Here is a 21,315-nt window from a genome sequence, read left to right on the forward strand (position 1 = left end):
ATAACATTTTTTTAAATTTTTTTTTTATTTATTTGTCAGAGAGAGAGGGAGAGAGAGCGAGCACAGGCAGACAGAGAGGCAGGCAGAGGCAGAGGGAGAAGCAGGTTCCCTGCCGAGCAAGGAGCCGATGTGGGACTCGATCCCAGGACGCTGAGATCATGACCTGAGCCGAAGGCAGCTGCTTAACCAACTGAGCCACCCAGGCGTCCCTGAAAATTACATTTTTAAAAGATCCCCCAATTGCTGGTATTTTGTTGAGGATTTTTGTAACTATATTCATTAGTGATAGTGGCCTATAGTTCATTTTTTTTCTTTGTTTTTATAGTGTCCATACCTTCTGTTCTGTCTTTGAGGGGAAATTCCTAAGACTATATGTCTTCTTTCAATCCTGCAAAGCCATTCTTGTACTAAGAGCCTCCCAAGGGAAGTTTCCTGAATTGTTCAAGTTTTTGTGTTTTCTCCCAATCCTGCAGAGTTGGATTTCTGTATGTGCTCATGAACCATCTATAAAGACTTGCACTTACTGTTTGCAGGGTTGCACTTGAGGAAACAACCTTGCGAGGTGGGTGAATCATGTAAAGAATAAGGGGTGACTGTGAGCCAGTTGAGAGAGGTCCACAGGAGCTGAGTCCCAAGCAGCTGTGGGGAACTTCCCGATGGCATCCACAAAGCAGGTTAGTAATATCTATAGCCCTTTGATGAGTTCTGAGTCCTGGGTGCTTTGTTCCCTGTGTCTCCCTACCTTTAGATGTGCCCATCACTTAAGTATTCTGAGTGGGGCAAGAAAAAAGTGGGTCTCTTGAGCAGACTCTTGCCTGGCTGGGAAATATGGGCATTCATTTACTGTGCTCTGACTTTCCTCTGTGGGAGAAATCAGAGGCTGCAGGAGTTTCCATTGGCACGAAACTGTGGTGCTTTGGGGAAGGGGCAGCATGGATAAAGTGAAACTTTATCTTTTCCATTATATTTTCTTCTTACCATCCTCAATGCATCTATTCTTGGAGTTTTTTTTTTTCTCTAGTTCTTCCTCTAGACTACTGGACTCCCACAGTAGTACTCTCATCTGTAGGTGGTTGTCAAAATGAATGTTTTAGAAAACTCTTATTTCACCACCTGCTAATTTACATTGTTAAAAGTTCCCCCAATTGCTGTTATAGAGCAGAGACTGTAACAGGGCAAGAGGGAGAACAGCAACACCAGCTGAGAGATTATTTTAGTGGGCCCTATGAGATACATGGCAGCTCTGACATGAGTAGAGAAGTCTCAGCTTAGCTGTCTCTTAATTTCCTCCTCCTCTAGATTCTGCTTCACCTGAATACTGACTCTCTACCAAGTGTCCATCTCTTATGACAATCTTTTCACGAGCCTAGGTGGATCCTGATGTGGAATGCAGCCCCATATCCTTTCTAATTCTTTTACCAAGTGATCACCAACATAAGGAGCTATGTGTGGCTGACTCTGCTTAAGTCCAGTGGTATCCCATGGGGCTTATGTTCTAGCACTGGACAGCGCAGCAAAATTTAAAATGTAATATCAAATTGCTGTTATGAAAAGCCCTACCCATTAACCCCTACCAGCCCCAATATCCAACATGTCTTACCACTCTCTCTTCTTTGATCTCCTTGTAGTTCAATGCTTCCAGATTTTGTGTCCCTCATTTCCTCTTTCAGGCCACTCACACTAACATTTCCACATCTTTTTACCGAAGAGCAATTTGGCAACTCCTTTATTTTGCTTCCTTCCTTTAGATCCTGATTTGAGGCTTAACTTTTCACAGCCAAAATACCTCTATTAAGGTGTTTTGCCAAACAATATCCATAGCAACTGTATTTTCTGAAGCAGGAGACTTGGATGTTTTTACACTTCTCTGACACTTAGTTGGAAAGTTAGTAAACAAAGGGGAGAAGGCCTGGAAAGGACTTCAGAAGCGGATTCAGAGCATGTACCACCCCTTAAATACGAAAAAGGTAATGAAAGAAGCTATATGCAAAACAGCTAAAGCAATAATGTTTCCTTGCCAATATGTACTTTCAGTTTTTAATGTTTGTTATTACCCAGGGAATACAAATACCCCTATGGATGTGAAAGTCATTATAATTCCACCTCTCCCATCCCCCAACCTCCATACCCTTTGGCAGCCTCATACATTCTAGTCACTGTAAACTCAATTTTCCAGAAAATTTCAAGAAAACTAGTTTACTACCCTCTTCAACCATTTATATTCATTTTGGCTTATTGTATTAAGAGTCTAGGTACCTTTGAGTGTTCAGACTCTGTTAACAATGTCACAGTTCAGAAATGTAAGAATGATTGTGGAAAAATTAATTTCTGATTCATGTAGCAATAGAGTGAGGCATGTTGACTCGAGTATTAGTTTTTCCAGTAACTTTGGTGCCAGATTGTATTTACAGAATGTCATCATTTTCCAAAACATTATCGTTTCTTTTTTCAGATCATGCCTTCTGACTAGAGCAGGTTATTTGGGGAGGGCTTATACATAATGATAGCCTGAATCCCTTCACTTATAAAATTGCATAGTGCTTGGCTCATTAATGGCTGTTGAAAATGCTAGTCTAGTAAAACCATGAGAAGAGTTTTTATCTAGGGAATTTAATTGCTGAAACCAAACTGGACCTGTTTCCCAACATTATTTGAGATAAACAATCAATCCTGGTGCTAGGTGTTCCTCAAGGCAGATGTTGGGAAGGCACTACTCTAACTGGACACAATTTGGTATTACAACGTTAACATCTTAGGGTTTTGCTTTACTCCCTGAACTTGGAGAAACCATCAACTTGTTTATTCAACTCCATTTGGGCAATGGATAAATTCCATTGAGGGCACAGACTCAATGCCAAATGACAATAACAAGTACATAATATAATCCTAATATAAAGGATTTAAGCATCTGTCAATGCCCCAATGAGGACACGGGACTTTCAAGGTTAAGTAACTGGCAAAGGTGCGAGCTGGAAATAAAAGACTAAATGAGTGCCAGGGAAACACCTCTTCATAATTACAAATCTTACAGCTATTGTTTTGTTCTTCGACCTAGGTCCTGGTTTGAGACCTCGTGGAAGAAATATGCATAAAAGAACACAGACGTAAAGCTGCTGATTTACCTAAGATCTATTCCTATAGTCTGAGGTAGAGCAGAGTCAGGTTTCAGGGGATAATAGAGTGTTGTGGCCCAGACTGGACTTCAATTTCCCCTTGATAATTATGCATTCATGTGTGTGTGTGTGTGTGTGTGTGTGTGCATGGGTACATGTGTTTGAAGACTTCACAAATTATATCCAAAAACGAGGCTGATTATCAGAATCACTTAAGGAGCTTTTAAAAATACAGATGTCCAAACTTACCCACCCTGAGACCCAGGAATCTGTACTTGTAAAACAGGTGTTCATCCAAGTGACTGATTATTAATTCTGGTTAGAACCACTGTTCTGATATCCATTCCTCACCCCACTCTCACCACTTCTCTGCTGGCTCTCTTTTGGTGATTCAGTTTCTCAAACTTTCTATTTTTTTTTTTTTTTGTTTCTTTTATATTGTGATGTGCATTTGTTCCATATGGACCATTTCTTTCTTGGCCTTACAAAGGTGCTCCTCTTTCCATGGGCAATCATTATTCTTCTAGCTTCTGAAATTTTGCAATAACCAGATAGGTGTATAGCCAGGTAAACAAATGTTCTATAGTTCCTGGGGAATCCTCAACTGCAAACTGGTCAAGCACTGTCCAATGATCCAACGAAGGGATTACAAATCTTTATTGGAACTGATTCTTTTTTTTTTTTTTTTAAAGAAGATTTATTTATTTGTTTGAGAGAGAGGGAGAGCAGTGGGAGGGGCAGAGGGAGAGGAAGAGAGAATCCTCAAGCAGACTTTCTGGTGTGTTTGGAGCCCAACATGGGGCTCAGTCTCACCATCCTGAGATCATGGCTTGAGCCAAATCAAGAACTGGATGCCCAACCAACAGAGCCACCTAGGTGCCCTTTTGTGAACTGATTCTGAGGCAAATACAGAGGCAGAGTTTGGGGCAATGTCCTAAATGCTGTTAGTGGTTCCAGCATCTTGAAACAAACCAATTTTTGATTTTTGAGGTAAAGTCTGACAAAGAGTTGTTTCCTTGTTTAAAGAAAACAAAGGACTTAAAATGCATTACAAACACTTTAAAGTACATGTTCTTAGAAAACTTCATGAGCTAACTCTAAATGTTAGCTATAAATGAATCAGAAACATATGGTTGCAACTTTTCTCTACATACAAAAGAGACTAAAAATCCAGGGGAAAGGAGCTAGAGACGAACATGGAGTTAATTTTCCAAAGGCCTAGCTGATGGGCAGTGGTTTAGAACACTTTCTGAAAACTCTAAGTTACCAGGTTTTATCAACTCTCTTTTTAGCTTAGCTATCAGAATCTACAGATATCAAGGAAGAATCAGAGTCAAATGAAAGTCTCAAACAAATTCTAACCAGAAGTAGTTTTCAAAGTACAATCTAATTATTAAAAACTTGCTGAGGACAGAATGTAAAAAAGATGGGGACATACTCAAAAAAATGCAAAGCTGGGCATCCGTTAACTTCCAAGCATTTTTTAATAAAAAGAGAGTACTACAAATTGAATGATAGTTGAACAAATCAATTGTTGCTGAAGAATTTTTCCCTAATTAAGTCCTGATGGCTTTACAATGCAGTAAAGAATGTATTGGGCTTTTGACAACTCTTTCCATTCCCAGTGAAAGGGGAAGACAGCCCAGAAAATCACTTAGGAAGACCCGGACAACAGATGGTACAGCAGAATTGAACAATGATCTCAATAAGTGAGGCCTCAGAGACAAAATGATGCATTCTGCAGCTGGATATCATAAAACTTGGGTACCAGTGGTGCACTGCTATGACCACTAAACCTATATTCTTTTAAAGCCACAAGCCAGTGTGTATGACCAGTCAAAGCCCTATCTCATGCCGGACAAAACTGTGGGAAACTTCTGGGGCTTGCAAGGAAACAAAGCTCCCTAGGTTTTCTACAGTATGACTATTACCTTAAGCAAGTCAAAAGCCCTCTGTCTCAATCCCCTGTGTAGGGGTGGCAACACCATCTATTCCATGTATCTCATACAAGGATCCAAAATGAAAAAAGAAATTGCTTTTAAGTGTAAAAATGCTATCGTCAAATAAGCTCGTATTCTGTAAAAAGGAATGAACACATTTTAGAGCTTACATTTTTAACCCAGTGTGCTGGGTTAAAGATGCTGCAAATTCTTTGACCCTCCTCCGATTGAGAAGAAGCTTCTGTAGCTTTTCCTCTTGGAACTGGACAGACTCTGTGACTGCCTGACTGATAGAAAATGGTGGAAGTAACACTGCTCGTTTCCAGGTCCAAAATGTTAGGGATGGATTCTAATTTCTGTCACTTGAAATACTCTTAGAACCCAGTCTCCATACAGTTAGGAAACTCAAGCAGTGCCACAATGAAACCTATATGGAGAGAAACATGGGCCTCTAGCTAGCAGCCTAGCTAAATGCTAACACAGCTTGATAGCCATGTGACTGAGCCATCTAGAAGAGAATCTTCCAATTTCTAATTGAGATGTCCCAACCGATGCCACTGACCTCTACCCAAATTGCTGACTCATGAGTGAAATAAATGGTATTATTTTTTTTTTAGTCACTAAATTTTAAAGTCATTGTTATTCAATAATAGATAACCAGAATATCCACTATATTGTATAATAATAATACATTATAATATTATTTATGTATAATGATTATATAATTTTTATATAATAACTATTATCAACAAAAAGAATACTTTTACTTATTAGACATTAACTATGTTCCAGGGACTATTTTATGTGCTTTACCCATATACTTTTAACAATTTTAACTATGTATTTGTTTGTTTATCTATTCCTTGTCTATCTTACCCAATAGACTATCAGAAGTGATTATGTCAAATAAAAAAAAAGAAGAAGTGATTATGTCTTATTCACCAGACTATAACAAGAGTCTATCATAATGTATGGCATATTAATAGACATGTTATAGTATTCTGCTATTAGGTTGCTTTTCTTTACTAAAATTTCATCAGTTTTTTTTTTTTTCCCATCACAGAGGAATAACAAAAACCTTGAAAAGTTTGGGGTCAAAAAGGAATTAGAATTAAGAGGAGTGCAGGCTTAATCCAACCACTTGGATGAACAAGATAATATTTACAAAGTTTTTGGAAAGCAGAGTTATTAAGGCTGTGTCTAGGTAGGAACGAGTTGGTCAAATCCACCTTCATAGTTTGCTATCCAGTTTTTAATGACTGAGCAGAACAGTCTAACCACTAACGCACATGGGTGGTATTGCTGGGGAGCTTACACTTCTGGCTACCAAATTCCGTAGCACTTCAAATAGAACACACCAGTCAAGTGATCCTGTCTGGTCCTTCACCTTCATGCAGGTCCCAAAGGGAGAGCCAAGGGATGGGTATGATTTGTGCTAGACTCAAGGAGAGGATGAGATTTGTCAGACAGGGGCCTGGCACTCATTATCACATTACTATTTCAGAAATTGATCGGAATGACTGGAGCAGTCTTCTCAAAAGTGTTACCACCACCTAGAGTGATTTAAATACCCTGGAAGGGACCACAGCTACACATCTGTGATATTGAGGAGGACATAATCAGCTTACCAGGCAGTTGGATGGGATGAAAAGTATGGAACAGCCAACACTGCCGAAAAGACCTGAAGTTGCTGGTGCCTGGGCTAGCACAGGGGCTAGGGGTGAAGCTGATATGGAAATAGATAGTTTAAACCATATAGGTTGAATAATGAATAAACAGAACTACACCTCAAATGGTGGATATTCAGGCTATACTGATAGTGGTCATATTGCATGCAAACCCATGTACCTTTAGGCCTTGGGAAATCAGAAGTCTAGGAGGACAAAGGAAGCAGTACACAGAGGCTGTTTTTGGAAAAAAGCACAACACATGTTGAAGCTGCTATTCCCTCACTCAAGTCACCGACTGACACGGTCATGATCATGTGTCCACAGCTCCATCTGGCATATGTAAAGTGCCAAGAGTGTGCAGTACCAGTGACATGCAGGGATCCCACCCAATCCACGCCCTTCCAAAGGTCGCTAAAGGGCAACACTCGGAGCCTTGCTGCTCTTGGTATTTTGCCAAAAGAAGCATTCCGATGTTAATGCTGGTGGGGAACATGAATGAGCAAAGCCAAACACATAAAGGCAGCCTGCAGTAGAGGAAAGCCATAAGACTAGACTAGAAAAATCACTGTTCTGTCCATCACGTAAGACGAGGCAATAAACGCTGTACTGAGGACTAGGTTACAACAGGAAGAATATAGTAACTAGTTAAGGTCGGAGGCTTATTTTCCTAGGTGACCTCCAGAGAACTGCTGAAAAAGGCAGCTAAAGATAGGCTGTGTATATAGTATATGTCAATTTTCATTATTTGGATAAATCCACATTGTGCAGCTGGTAGATCATAAATCTCTGGTTACATTGGGCTATTATTTAATTAGCCTAACCCTTAATGACTCATGGTATTTTGTCATTTTAATGATTCTTTATTTTTCTCACATCTAATTGGTAAATTACTGCTTATCAGAGTTTATAGGCTCCTTTTTTATTGTAGCATCTTCTAGCCGCTGTCCAAGGTGATGTGAACCCCAGGATATTGACTTTCCTTAGTCCTCAATGGAGGTTGTCATGGAAAATTGAGTTTTTGACAAATCAACAGCCTAAGTGCAATGCCTCTTCCAGGGTGTAACTTTAAGGAATTTGGGAACTGTCTTTAGTTTTGGCCTGAAGTCACACTGCAGCTTGAGATCCTGTCATTTACTTTAAGCTCAAAAATATACATCTTAATACACTGCAGTATTTCTTGGACTTTGATGGTATCTGTGAGCATGGTGAAAAGGGTTTTCACCACCAGATTTGAAATGTTTGGCTTTTTTTTTTTTTTTTTTTTTTAAAGTCACAGACTTCTTTTGTCTAAAACAAGTTCAGGCAGTAGGAAGGAGTAAAAAAGGTTTAGATTTACTCACATGGTATTTTCCTCAGAAGAGTCTTTTTTTTAAAGAAGTAATTATTAAGCCATCTACATTAGACCCATGCAAATGAAAAGATCAGAGTTAATTAATCTTGTCCTGAATAAAAGAAGTGATGAATAGCAATGAAATATTTTGTGTTCCTCAAGGAATTTGCTTGCTTACTTATTTCTCAAGGGAGGAGTTACTATAATAATATGGAAAATGCTTGGTGGAGAGGGCTAAGACTAGTGACTCATATATTCTGATTATCTTTCTTCAGCATGGTACAGGAAAAATAATGGGAGTTTTTGGGTCACACAGACCTTGCTTCTAATTTCAGTTCTACCATACACTAGCTTCGGTAATTTATATAAACTCTTCGTGTGTAAAGCAGAGCTAATGGGGCCAATCTTTCCCACAACAATGGTAAGGTAGTCACTTGTTTCTCTGTGGGCCAGAGCTAATATGAAAAGAAGGCTCCTTTGAGAGTACAACTTGAACCCAAAGGGGTTTATTCAAGAACAACAGAAAACAAGTAATATTTCTAATATCACCCTGTCTTTCACTTTATTTTATAAAGTACTTAGAGACTATGTCTGTATTCCAGAATGTTTTAATTTATTCAGATAAACAAAGCTAGATCAAATGATAATAATACAAAAATAATGATAATAATAACAATGGATATTATTCTGATGGAGGAGATTAGGAAGAAAATACTCTTTTGGTTAAATGATTTGAAGTTATTGGCTGGTTTCCTTTCTCACTATTCAGTTGATCTTTAAGGCATAATTAGACTTAACAACTAATGTCTTTGTCAAGCAAAACAATCAACAAGTATATTAATTAGGCACTGCTTACACTTTTACTGCAAATCTAATGATTTGTTGATTTTAAGTTAGTTGTCTGTCTTCACTAAAGTCATTAATATTCTAAGTGAATTTGGGCTTGAAATTCCATAAGTATTTAGGAATTACAAATATTTTGTTTTTTACTGTAAGATCCCTAGGCTATGAACATTTTCCTATTGCAGACCTCTAAAGCTACAAACAGAGCTCTTTAGGCATTTGTTAATAAATGACTTGCCTTCACAATTGAAAATGGAAATGAAACAAACACAGAAGTGCAAGGGATGGAACCATCAAGAACACCCTATACATATCAACTTCTTTTTGCTGTTGGTACAGGCAATGTCCTCTGCAGCTGGCCACAAATTAGCATAGCCAGTATCTAAGGTATGATTGACATTCGCTACTCAGTTTTCACTGGATACCAGAAGCTGCAGGAACCATCCCTTCCCAGGCTTCACCATTCAATGAGTACTACCATTTTACCTTTATAACAATAGCACATATCTTAAGCCTCTGAGCCCTATGCAGAATCTCCCTTCCAAATGATTTTTTCTAGGAGTCCTGGTGGTGTTATAATGGTGACAATCACAGCTTTATTCTGATGCCCACTGCTTTTGTGGTCTTTGGCTCTGTGGACCACAGATGTACCCAGGACCACTGGCTGTCAAGCTAGTGTTCTTCCCTTGGACTTCTGACCTCTTGACACTTTCAACCACTGTACGTGACAGGCAAGCTCCTTTAGCTCCTTCTGATCAGCTTTTTCATAGGACTTTCTCATGGCAGAATTGCCCAGATGTTATGAGGAGGGTAAAAGGGAATTGGGAGTGACAGGAGCTGATGAGGTGCACCTTCATTCCATACCTAGGACCCATGCTCTCTCTTCAGCTGTTTATGTTCATCACCTAGCCCTTGAAGCACCTGATGCTTCCTCTGGTTAGAGAGAGTGCATCGCTGTTTTATCTCCTAAGCAGACTTCCTTAGCAACTACTAGAGCATTGGACAAGTCTGTGGACCCAATTCAAATACGTTCTAACAGGTACCACATGCAAGTCAAGGGTATACCAAGACATAAATATCATTGCTTCATAATATTTCTTGAAAGGACAGAAATTCCCAGAACATCTACTAGAGGACAATAGGTCCTAAGTCTGACAGAGTTAGCATACAGCCTAACAGCCTGGATCTACCTCAACATGTTTAGTTTCTATGGGTTTCTGTCACCAATTTTATATTCCAGAAGATGGAACCAGCACAATATGTCATACATACCTTCTAAGACCTGCCATAGTCAGGTCACACCTCACTTATCTATTCTGATCATCTTTTCTTGAGCAGCTCACCACAGAGCACCCCTGTAACACTGGGATAGTCTTTCTACTTAGAATCTTTTCCTTCTCTACCAATTATTATATGACTCCTCTCTTTCTTTAAGTACTGATTTAAAATCCACTTTCTCGGTGAAACATTCTTAATTTGTCCAGCCCACATTCATCTTTCTCTTCTCTGTCCATGTATTTGGCATCAAAATCATAGAAGCTCATTGTTCTAGAACCTCATATGCATTAGTGTTGACTTTAGTTTTCTAGCAAAATTTTAAATCCACCAAGGGGAAGTTCCATGTCCGTCCTAAATATGTATTCTCATATCCACACAGTATTTGGCATGATATACTCTAGTGGTCACAGAGGCACAACAGGAAGTCAAATTAAATGAAAAAAATATATATATATATATATTATCTGCCTGGTTGGCTCATTTTCTGGTATGTCTAAAGCTATAGTAGGTAGTACAGGTTATACAAAAGTGAAATATTATGTGGTCCATGCCCTCAAAGACCTCCCAATCTCATTGAGAAGTCAATAAACATGACATGAAATAATTTGACTATAGGGAGATGCTAAAATGCTTGGTACAGGTAGGTGTTGCTTTGACATCCAATAAGGGGATAATAAGAGATTAACTGAAATTAACTGGGAAGATATGATAGGGTTTGTGATTAGCCTAAAAGAGTAAAAATGTTGAAGAGGCTGGGAAGATACTAGCATAGTTATATTCATACAAAAACTTATACGCCCCCGCCTGCCTCTCTGCCTACTTGTGATATCTCTCTCTCTCTCTCTCTCTCTCCCTCCCTCTCTGTCAAATAAAGACATAAAATCTTTAAAAAAAAAAAAAAAAAAAAAAAAGTGCCGTGATCCTGAGCTCAGGACCTCTTAGCGTCACCGGCAACGAGGGCGCAGAGGTCCGGGTTTGAACTCGTAATAAACGACCCTTGCTGTTTGGCTTTGAAAAAAAAAAAAAAACTTATACACAAATGTTCACATAAGCTTTTTTCATAATAGCCCAAAGCTGTAAACAGTCCAGGTGTCCTTCAATGAGTGAACGTTTAAATAAACTGTGTATGTGCAAAGCATGGAATAGTAGTCAGCAATAGAAATGAAAGAACTATTGATACATATGACAACTTGGATGAATCTCCAGGGAATCATACCTAATAAAAAGAAGCCAATGCTATTAGATTATATACTGTATGATTTCATTTATGTAACACTTTCTAAATGGCAAAAACTTAGAAGTTGAGAACATAGTAGTAGTTATCAAGGGTTCAGTGAGGGAACAAGAGAGAGATGGGTATGGTTATAAGAGGGAAACTCAAGAATCCTTGTGGTAATGGAACAGTTCAGTATCTTGACTGTGGTGGGAGATATACAAACCTACAGAGGAGATAAAATTATATTGTACTAAATACACACACATGCACACAAATGAGTATAAGTAAAACTGGGGAAATTTGAATAAGATCTGTGGATTTTTATCAATGTCAGTATCCTGCTTGTGATACTGTACTACAGTTTTATAAAATGTTACCATTGGGGGTAATGAGATAAAGGGTACAAAGGATCTCTCTGTATTGTTTCTTAAAATGCATCTACTATCTACTATCTCTGATTTATAAGCTTCAATAGAAAATTTTTATTAAAAAAAGCAACTTATCATTTCAGATGATGGGGTACAGATGATGGTACAATCCAAGCAGAAAACTTAGATCAGGTCCAAAACCAAATTTCAGAAGTCCTGATTCCACAAATATTTCTTGACTTGCTAAGCTACTTTGCCTCAATTTACAAGTCAAAAAATTATGAATAAAAAGTAGTATAATGTGATCAGGAAAAATTAAGACATTCAAACACTCAAAGAGGATGATTTTATCAACTTACACTGATTTGACTTGAGAAGATCATTGTCATTTCACTGAAAGGGTCAGAGGTTGAGATGCTATCTTGCAACAAAAACAAACATACCCTAGTCCTCAAACTAAAGGTTCTGTCCCCATGACCAACTAGTCTAAGGGTTCCTAAGCAAAGATACAGATAAGATTCATCTCAAGATGTGAAAAATCCAGATTCCTACAACCACACCTAGAGATTCACATCGAGTAGAATTGCAGAGGGTTCTAGAATTTCCATGTCTGAAAAACAACTCAGGTGATTCTAATCTACCTGGAATTGGAAATCAAAATTAACTGGAGTACTTATTAAAAATGCAAATTCTTAGAGACCCACTGCTTTGTTGCCCTAATCTATTTTAATTTTACTCTGATGATTCAGTGGAATTTATAGGAGGTTTGGGTACTTAAAGTTCCGGGTAATGCTCCTATATGGTTGGGGGTGGAGAGAGAGGAGGAAACTGTCAAAGGATAAAACCTTCCCTGCCCTCCTCTTCCAATCACAACTCATCAGAGAGCATTTTGCACAGGGAGATCAAAGGCCCTTGCCGAGAAGAAGTTGAAAGACTTTGCTGTTGTAATTCTGGGGCAGAGGTGCTTGGATATAAATGATTCCTAACTGTGGGTTTGGGGGACCCTGCTACGTAGAAATGTAAACACAGATGTCAAGCCTTTCATCTTCACTATACAAACATACCAGCTGCCAGGGGAAGAAGGAGAAACCCTTTGGAATTAGCTGCATTTTTTTGCCATCTAGAGCATAAAAATTGGCTTCACGCTTGAATTTCCACCAGCAACGTAAAAGCACTGTTCACAGAGAAGGACTGAACAATGAACTAGACATCCACTTGCTGATGGCTTCTTTTCTCAAGGAGACATTCAACTCTTCCCATTCCCCAACATGGGAGTGGCTACCCTAGATGAGAACAATGAGAAGAGGTGGTAACACTCCATCACAAAATTGCCAGACTCATGGAAGAGGCTCTTAAAAAATATGTGGCCACTTTGCTTCCAGGGTTGTATAAACCAAGAATCTGACTGAAATTTATATTCCTCATCAACCCAACTTTAGGAAAAAAGGAAGAAGCAGGTCTTGTGAATTTTTGTGAGAAAAACAGAATGGCTTCCAGTAAAAGAGGGTGTGATTATTCTAATACATTAATATTCAAAGGGCCACTACTGGTTTAGCCACACCCAAACCACAACAGACTTCTTCTCAAACTATTAAATATTTTTTTTAAAAAGGAAACCATGAAAGAAACCATTTCTTAAAAAAAAAAAAAAACTTAAATGTGCAAAAGAGTATAATGGGAAATGTATTTCTAAACAAAACACTTCAATCCATGGAGAAATGTGTCTTCAATTACATCTGGAGCTAGCGTGCCAGCTTGCATATGCGTACAAGTCTTGTGTTTTCTACAGAGCCTCAGTTCTGAAAGACCTGAAGGACTATAGGGAAAGCATATAGGTCTTTTCACTGGACAGGGAATTTTTTTTTTTTTCTGGAAACATGACAGTCAACAGATCTTCTGACATTGGATAAATTAGCTGTTAACCATACCTAAGAGTTCAAGGTGAAAAAATAAATCTGAAATTATCAAGCAGCCCACCTTGTGATCTTATTGGGCAGAGGCCATTGTGGTTTAGGACACATTAGTTCTAGCAAAATTTATCCCTTTACAAATGGCCCATCAGAGTATTGTAAAAGGATTATCACAGTGAGCTTTCTAAACAGTTCCGTTGCTTAGAATGGCTAGTCAACCTGGCTGTGTGTGGTACAAGAGCCAATCAATTCAGGATAAACACCTCATAGACATTAACTAGAAATTATGTCCTGCTGAGGCTTAGTTTATAAGATATTATTTTCCATAGTCATTATTTATTCCGTGATTAAAATTTATTTATTTATTTATGGACTACACCTAAATAAAAATCTGTGTAGTCAATATCTTCTAAATAGGTTAATTCAGGAAGGTTTTTCATAAATTCTCTTGTTTTTAAGTTGAGTAGATCACAAACAATCCATTTGTACACCTTCCTGCTTTTATAAGAGGGCTCTTGATGTTGACCGCATTGTTTCTCTTCTTGCATATTTAAAAAATTCACATATATGTGTATGTCTACATAAATATACTTGTGTGTACATATGTGTGGTTGTATATATGAATGAATATATGGTATCTATTTATGTGTGTGTCTGTGTATCAATGATAGTACTTCAAACATTAGCACACACACCAGAACATCCTGAAAATTCAGACTTAACATGGCTATGCATGACAGCCAGTGTCCCTTGTGGATGTAGACAGAGTTGAAGTTCCTTTATCAGGAGCATTACATTTGTTAAATTGAGTAAATAATATAGCTTATATAATTCTTTTTGGGGGGGATGGTTAGGGGAGTCAGATCATTTTTATAACAAAGGTAAGAGAAATGGCATTGGAAGAAGAAAGGAGACAGCTAGGTAGGGATTTTCATACTGGGCCTACTATCCACAGGCCTCAGCAGCCCTGCCATGCATCTACCTGATTCTTACATATCCAGAAGTGGAACGTGCGAGCCATTTCCATGTTGTAGATCTGCTGGCAGGTTTCACAGCTTTCCCTTTGTCATCTGTGACAAGGCATTTTATAGTACCACTGTCGCTTAATGTCCTCAGTAAGCCCATCCACAGTGTGGATTCTGTTGATGTATATAGCTCTTGTCTATTCATGGCTACATTGTATTCTATTGTGTGAATGGACTGTTATTTATTGAACCATTTTCCCCAGGTTTTGGCTCTTAAAAACATTTCTATTATAAACATTTTCAAATGAGTTTCCTGGTGGACCTGTCCAAGATTCTTCCTGAGACCATTCCTGGGTATGAATTTCTTGATTCATAGAGAATGGATGTATTCAACTTTACTGGCCATGGCTGAATAGTCCCCTGCCCCCAGGTGGTTTTACCACATTTATTTCCATCAGTAATGAATGTGAATGTGAAATTCCTATTGTTTCACATTCTTGATAGCACTTCCTATTGTCAACAGCTTAAACATTTTTGCTTCACAAGTCTGTGGAATATGATATTTTATTGAAGTTTTATTTTATAATCTTATTTTGTTAATGATATTAAACATAGTTTTATATGTTTACAGGCCAGTCACATTTTCTGTGAAATACCTGTTCACATCTTTTGCTTCTTTTTCTATAGAATTGTTGGCCATTTTCTAATGGATTTGGTTTTGTTTTGTTATTTTTTTAAATAATTTTGTTTTATTTTTCAGTGTTCCAAGATTCATTGTTTATGTACCACACCCAGTGCTCCATGTAATATGTGCCCTCTTTAATACCCACACCAGTTGTTTTTTTGTTTTTTGTTTTTTAAGATTTTATATATTTATTTGACAGAGAGAGACACAGTGAAAAAGGGAACACAAGCAGGGGGAGTAGGAGAGGGAAAAGCAGGCTTCTCACCGAGCAGGGAGCCTACTGAGGGGCTTGATCCCAATACCCTGGGATCAGGACTTGAGCGGAAGGCAGACCCTTAACTGACTGGGCTACCCAGGCACCCCTAGAGATTTTATTTTTAAGTAATTTCTACACCTAGTGAGGAGTCACATGTTTGACTGACTGAACCGCCCAGGATGACTGAACCATACTTTTCTAATGGATTTGTAAAAATTATCTGTATTATCTACACATTAGTCTTTTTTTACAGTTAATGTGCTCCAAGTATCTTCCATAAGTGTGGGCCTTGTCTTTTCTCTCTCTATGAGATTTCTGCATGCATTTCTTCATTTTAATGCAGCTGAATTTATCAAATTTTGTTCCAGTTAGTGCATTTTTTTTGCTTTTACTTACAAAAAAAAACCTACCAAAAATCAAAATAACAGTTTCCTAAATTAATTATTTTTGTCATTCTCATTTCAGCCATTGCTCTACCTGAAACTGATTTCTGTGTATGATGTTGTGTAGGTATCTACACAATATATAAAAATATTTCATTTTTCCATAGGGAAAGTAGATGTCCTAGGACTATTTACTGAATAATCCATAATTACTTCATTTATTTATAGTGCCCACAAAGTTCCACATAAGTGGATCTGTTTCTACTCTGTTCTCTTTCTTTGATCTCTTTGTCTATTCCTAGGCCAAAACTATAAGGCACATTCTTTATGTTTATATGTATCTTAAGATTTGTCTCTCCCTACTTCACATCTTGTTCATCTCCAAAAATGTCTTGACTATACTTGGGCTTTGCTCTTCCACATAATATTCAAAATTAGTTTATTAAATTCCACCAAAAAAGCCACAGGGATTTTTGACATGATTGCACTGAATTTATAGTTTAAGGACAACTGATAACATTATTGTACCTATACTTCATATCTAAAACCAAGATTCAACTCAATTTTGTTAATCATTCTTTAGCATTTTAACAAATTTTATATTTTTTTCACAAGTTGAGGTTAGTTACTTTTCCCCAGTCAGAATCTGTTCAGAAACATGGTTTTCAACTATCAGGTTTATTGTCATTTCCTGTCTCTTCTGTGACAACTTCCTGTTCACCTTCACCTTTAAGCCTCTAGCTCCGTCCTTAGTCCTCTGAGTAAAAGGGTTTGTTAGTAATGTTTCACCCATCATTTCATTAATCCTCTGGCAAATGCTGTTTTCAGAGGATTAAAGACCAGAATGCTCTGATTAAACACTTCATTAGACATAATAAAAAATATTGCCAGTTTTAAATAATTGATTCAGTCATTAGTCTAATATACTAATGACAGAGCTTTGAGAAAAGGAAATGGAATAAAATTTACCCTCTGAGAAAATGGGTTGAAATTGGATTTTTTAAGCTAAAATTTTTCAGAGTAAATTACCAGCTTGGATGGATGAGAGCTGTCTAACTAGTATTTCATTTCACTGCATGGACCTCTAATGGATAAACTTTTTGCAAATGAGAACACTCAGGACTGGCCTTTCAGTTACTTACTATTAAAGAAACTGTTGTAGACCATGAGATACAATGGAAAAGAGCCCTGACTCAGAGCCAAATGGTCTGTGTTCAGATTACATCTGTCACTTCCCTATTGTGCCTTGGAAAGGTTTCCAGTCTCTTTGAGCCTTTCCTTGACCTTCTGTTAAGATGAAGACTATAATTGGGGCGCCTGGGTGGCTCAGTGGGTTAAGCTGCTGCCTTCGGCTCAGGTCATGATCTCAGGGTCCTGGGATTGAGTCCCGCATCGGGCTCTCTGCTCAGCAGGGAGCCTGCTTCTCTCTCTCTCTCTGCCTGCCTCTCCATCTACTTGTGATTTCTCTCTGTCAAATAAATAAATAAAACCTTTAAAAAAAAAAAAAGATGAAGACTATAATTGGGGTGCCTGGGTGGCTCAGTGGGTTAAGCCTCTGCCTTCTGCTCAGGTCATGATCTCAGATTCCTGGGATGGAGCTCTCTACATCTCTCATCGTGCTCTCTGCTCAGCAAGGAGACTGCTTCTCCCCCTCTCTCTGCCTGCCTCTCTGCCTACCTGTGATCTCTGTCTGTCAAATAAACAAATAAAATCTTTAAAAAAATCTTTAAAAAAAAAGATGAAGACTATGATTATGTCCTAGACAACTCTTTCTTTCACGGTGCCTACTGAATGTTAGACACTTACTATTATACTTACTAAATTAATAGAACAAGATTAGATTAAGTGATTTTTAAGTACATTTCAAAGTACTTAAGTACTTTAAGTATATTTCAATGTTAAAATTTCATGGTTCTCTCTAATATTTACCTTTTGTGCTTTTATCCTAAATTTCTTGGCAAAATTACTTTAGAGGCCTGTGCAAACCTACGATGGAGAGACAAATATAAAACTGGAATTTTGCACTGAAAGTGCTTAAATGAAATAATTTCTTGTTTCCATTGACTTTCATCATCTGGAATACATAGTATGAGAAAATTTTAGGAGAACCTACTTACATTGCAGGTTTTATTCTTTTCCATTATCCAGCATGAGAAATATAAGAAAAGGAGGAACAACCAAATGGCAAGACAGAGAGGGCTATGTTAGATGTCTGTTAATGTGTATTGTCACGGTGAACAAAATATTGTTACATAAATACAGCAAATTGCAGAGAATAGTTCGTTATATAATCTTAATTTTATAAGAAATAGAAATAATTATAAACATACATACATATCCCATGTGTGTTTCGGGGAGTATAAATTTGAATAAGCTTAGAAAAAAGGTATAGTTGACTACCCAACAAATTTTAACTTCTGTTTCCATGGACAGGGTGATGGGCAAATGTTTAAAGTGGGGAGAATGAAAGGGAGTTATAAAAGGGAGGAAGTTTTGGGGGCACATGGGTGGCTCAGTCAGTTAAGCAACCAAATCTTGATTTTGGTTCAGGTCATAATCTTGGGGTTGTGAGATCAAGCCCCAAATCTGACTCTGAGCTGGGCATAGAGGCCTACTTAAGATTCTCTTTCTCCTGGGGCACCTGGGTGGCTCAGTGGGTTAAAGCCTCTGCCTTCGGCTCAGGTCATGATCCCAGAGTCCTGGGATTGAGCCCCGCATCAGGCTCTCTGCTCGGCAGGGAGCCTGCTTCCTCCTCTCTCTCTCTCTGCCTGCCTCTCTGCCTACTTGTAATCTCTGCCTGTCAAATAAATAAATAAAATCTTAAAAAAAAAATAAAAAAGATTCTCTTTCTTCAAGTAAATAAATTAGGAAGGAGATTTTGTCTTTTTCTTAGTCACTTTTGTTTTGTTTTGCCTGTTTTATAAGCAATTACAAAAATGCACTGAATTCCCTTTCCAAAGTAAAAAGTATGTGAAAAATGGTTGATAACCCAAATTTAACTTGTTCTGGAAGGATCCTTCATGCCATTCAGATTTCTGTTCAAGAGTCATCTTCTTGAACACTATATATCATATTACTCCTCCTTAGTACTTTCTAGACTGCTTTATTCTACTTTCTTTTTCTCCTGAGCACTTGGCTACCTGAGAAATGACAGATTTACTTGTCTAGTTGCTTACTGTCTGATCTTCTCACACTAGAATATTTCAACCAGTGTCCAACATACATCTGGTAGTCAATCAATATAGTTAATAAATACAAAGGTAAATAAAGCAAACATAGCTCATCCCCATGGAGCAATCTAGTGCCATTTGGAGCATGCATACTGATCTGTACAGCTGACATGGGTTTTTTCCAAAGATGGAACAGAAACGGTAAGGCTAAACTCAGCTTTTCTTCTCTCCTAGCCCCCAACACCTAATGATTTCACACAGGTTACTGCGCAGATCTTTAAGTATTACCTCTACCCTTTCACTTGGCACTCTTCAGAATTTCCTAGGTTCACCAGACAGGATTAGACTCAGCAAAATTATGCTTTAGGTTTGTCTACTCACATGACATGTTTATTTGATGTCTCCAACTAACCTTGCCTGAATATATCTGATAGCTTTGTGCAGTGGCAGTATCGTAGCCAATGAGGTTTATCTGAGGCACGATTATTGCTAACTGAATATATCTGATAGGGGGCCAATTCAAGAGGCGAAGTGAGCAGTATATTCTTACTCCTGGATCTTCATCAAAATATTATATCTCCATCATTTCTATGTCAATGGGTAAGAAAGTTCCATTTGTACTAAGATGCTCCTAGTTACAAATAAGATAAAACACATTTCATTTGGATCAAATAATAATCAAGACTTACTGACCCTCAGAATAAATATAGCCTCAAGGAAAGGCATAGTCATGGTTGACTAGTCTAGCATAATAGTCATATTCCCAAAGACCAAATTTCTTTTCATATTTCTGCTCAGCAATCCTCAATCTGAGCCCCATTTTAATACCCACTCTCCTGTGGTAGCAGGATAACTGCTTAACAAAGTCAGAGATACAGTTGTCTTTGTTCAAGTCAAGTAGGAGAGATTCCTTTTACCCCTGTATTACAACAGTGCTGAGAAATATACTGGGTGAACTCACATGGGGGAATGTTCTCCTCAGAACCAACAGCCCAGACCAAAGGAACAGAATGTACTGAGTAGGTTAAACTAATCTGAGCTCAACCCTAGAGCAGGAAGTGAGGTCAGCTGACTCTAAAATCCATTGGTAGGATGGAGGAGAGAAAGGAATATATCAACAAAAGTTATTCTTAGGACAAATGTCCACTACAGTTAGCACCAGGAGGGAGATGAAAGCAAAGAGAACTGCTTACGCTATCTTTCTGTGGGCTCCAGAAAGTGAAGGTTAGAGAAACCCATAGCCACAGCTGTTTGATTCGGATTCCCAACGTCCTTTGCCTCTCTAAAGTATATTTATTGTTTGGAAATCACATGGAATCCAGAAGAATTCAGTCTGAGTCTAAATGCTGGGACTGGTCAGCGAATAGGAGTCCTTTTCATCAGGAATTTGCCTTTTTTAAAAAGGCCAAAAGGACTGACTGATACAAACCGCAATGCGAGAAAAATTAAGGTTCTGTTTTCCTCCTGATCAGCTTCTTTGTTTCCCCTTCCAATCCCAGCTTAGATACTGAGGGGACAGGAGAGGAATCCATTAGTACAGTACAAATTTAAAAAATAAAAAAATATTTTTGTTAAGAATGCTTCCTCCTCTTTAGTCTTCTACCCAAAGGGCAACAATATCTATATCCTATTCTTTTAGGGATACTCTAACCTGTCACTTGAAAAAGTACTGAGAAAGCTCCAAGAATCAAAAACATTGCTCAATGCAAATTGATGGATTTAAAAAATATGTTCTTATTGTGGTGAATTTCAAACACAGAATAGTACAATGAACTACTGTGTATCCATCACTCAGGTTCAACAATAAACTCATAGCCAATCCTGGTTTCAGCTATTCTCCCTTCCCATGTTATTTTGAAGCAACTTATACATCATATCATTTCATCTGCAAATATTTCAGTAAGTAATGCATGTACCACCAAAAGATAATGAATCTTTAAGAAATCATAATACCATTATCTCAGCTCTTAAAATTAGCAATATTTTGTAGATAATTGTCAAATATCTAGTCAATGTTCACATCTACAACTGTCTTGTAATTGTCACAATTTTAAAATTTGTATGCCTGTACTAGGAGGCAAATGAATTCCACATATTGCAATTTATTTGTAAATATTTAATATCCTTTGATCTATGGTTTCCATCTAATTTCTCTTTTGTTATTCATGTAATATGTTTGTTAAAAAAA

General features: G+C 37.8%; 1 pseudogene; it reads left to right on the forward strand.

The window, feature by feature from the left end:
* The first annotated feature begins 19,559 nt into the window (after positions 1-19,559).
* Positions 19,560-19,755, forward strand: LOC122916592 (annotated as a pseudogene).
* Positions 19,756-21,315: the final 1,560 nt, after the last annotated feature.

The sequence above is a fragment of the Neovison vison genome, chromosome 8, assembly GCF_020171115.1.
Source record: "Neovison vison isolate M4711 chromosome 8, ASM_NN_V1, whole genome shotgun sequence".
Classification (NCBI taxonomy): domain Eukaryota; kingdom Metazoa; phylum Chordata; class Mammalia; order Carnivora; family Mustelidae; genus Neogale; species Neogale vison.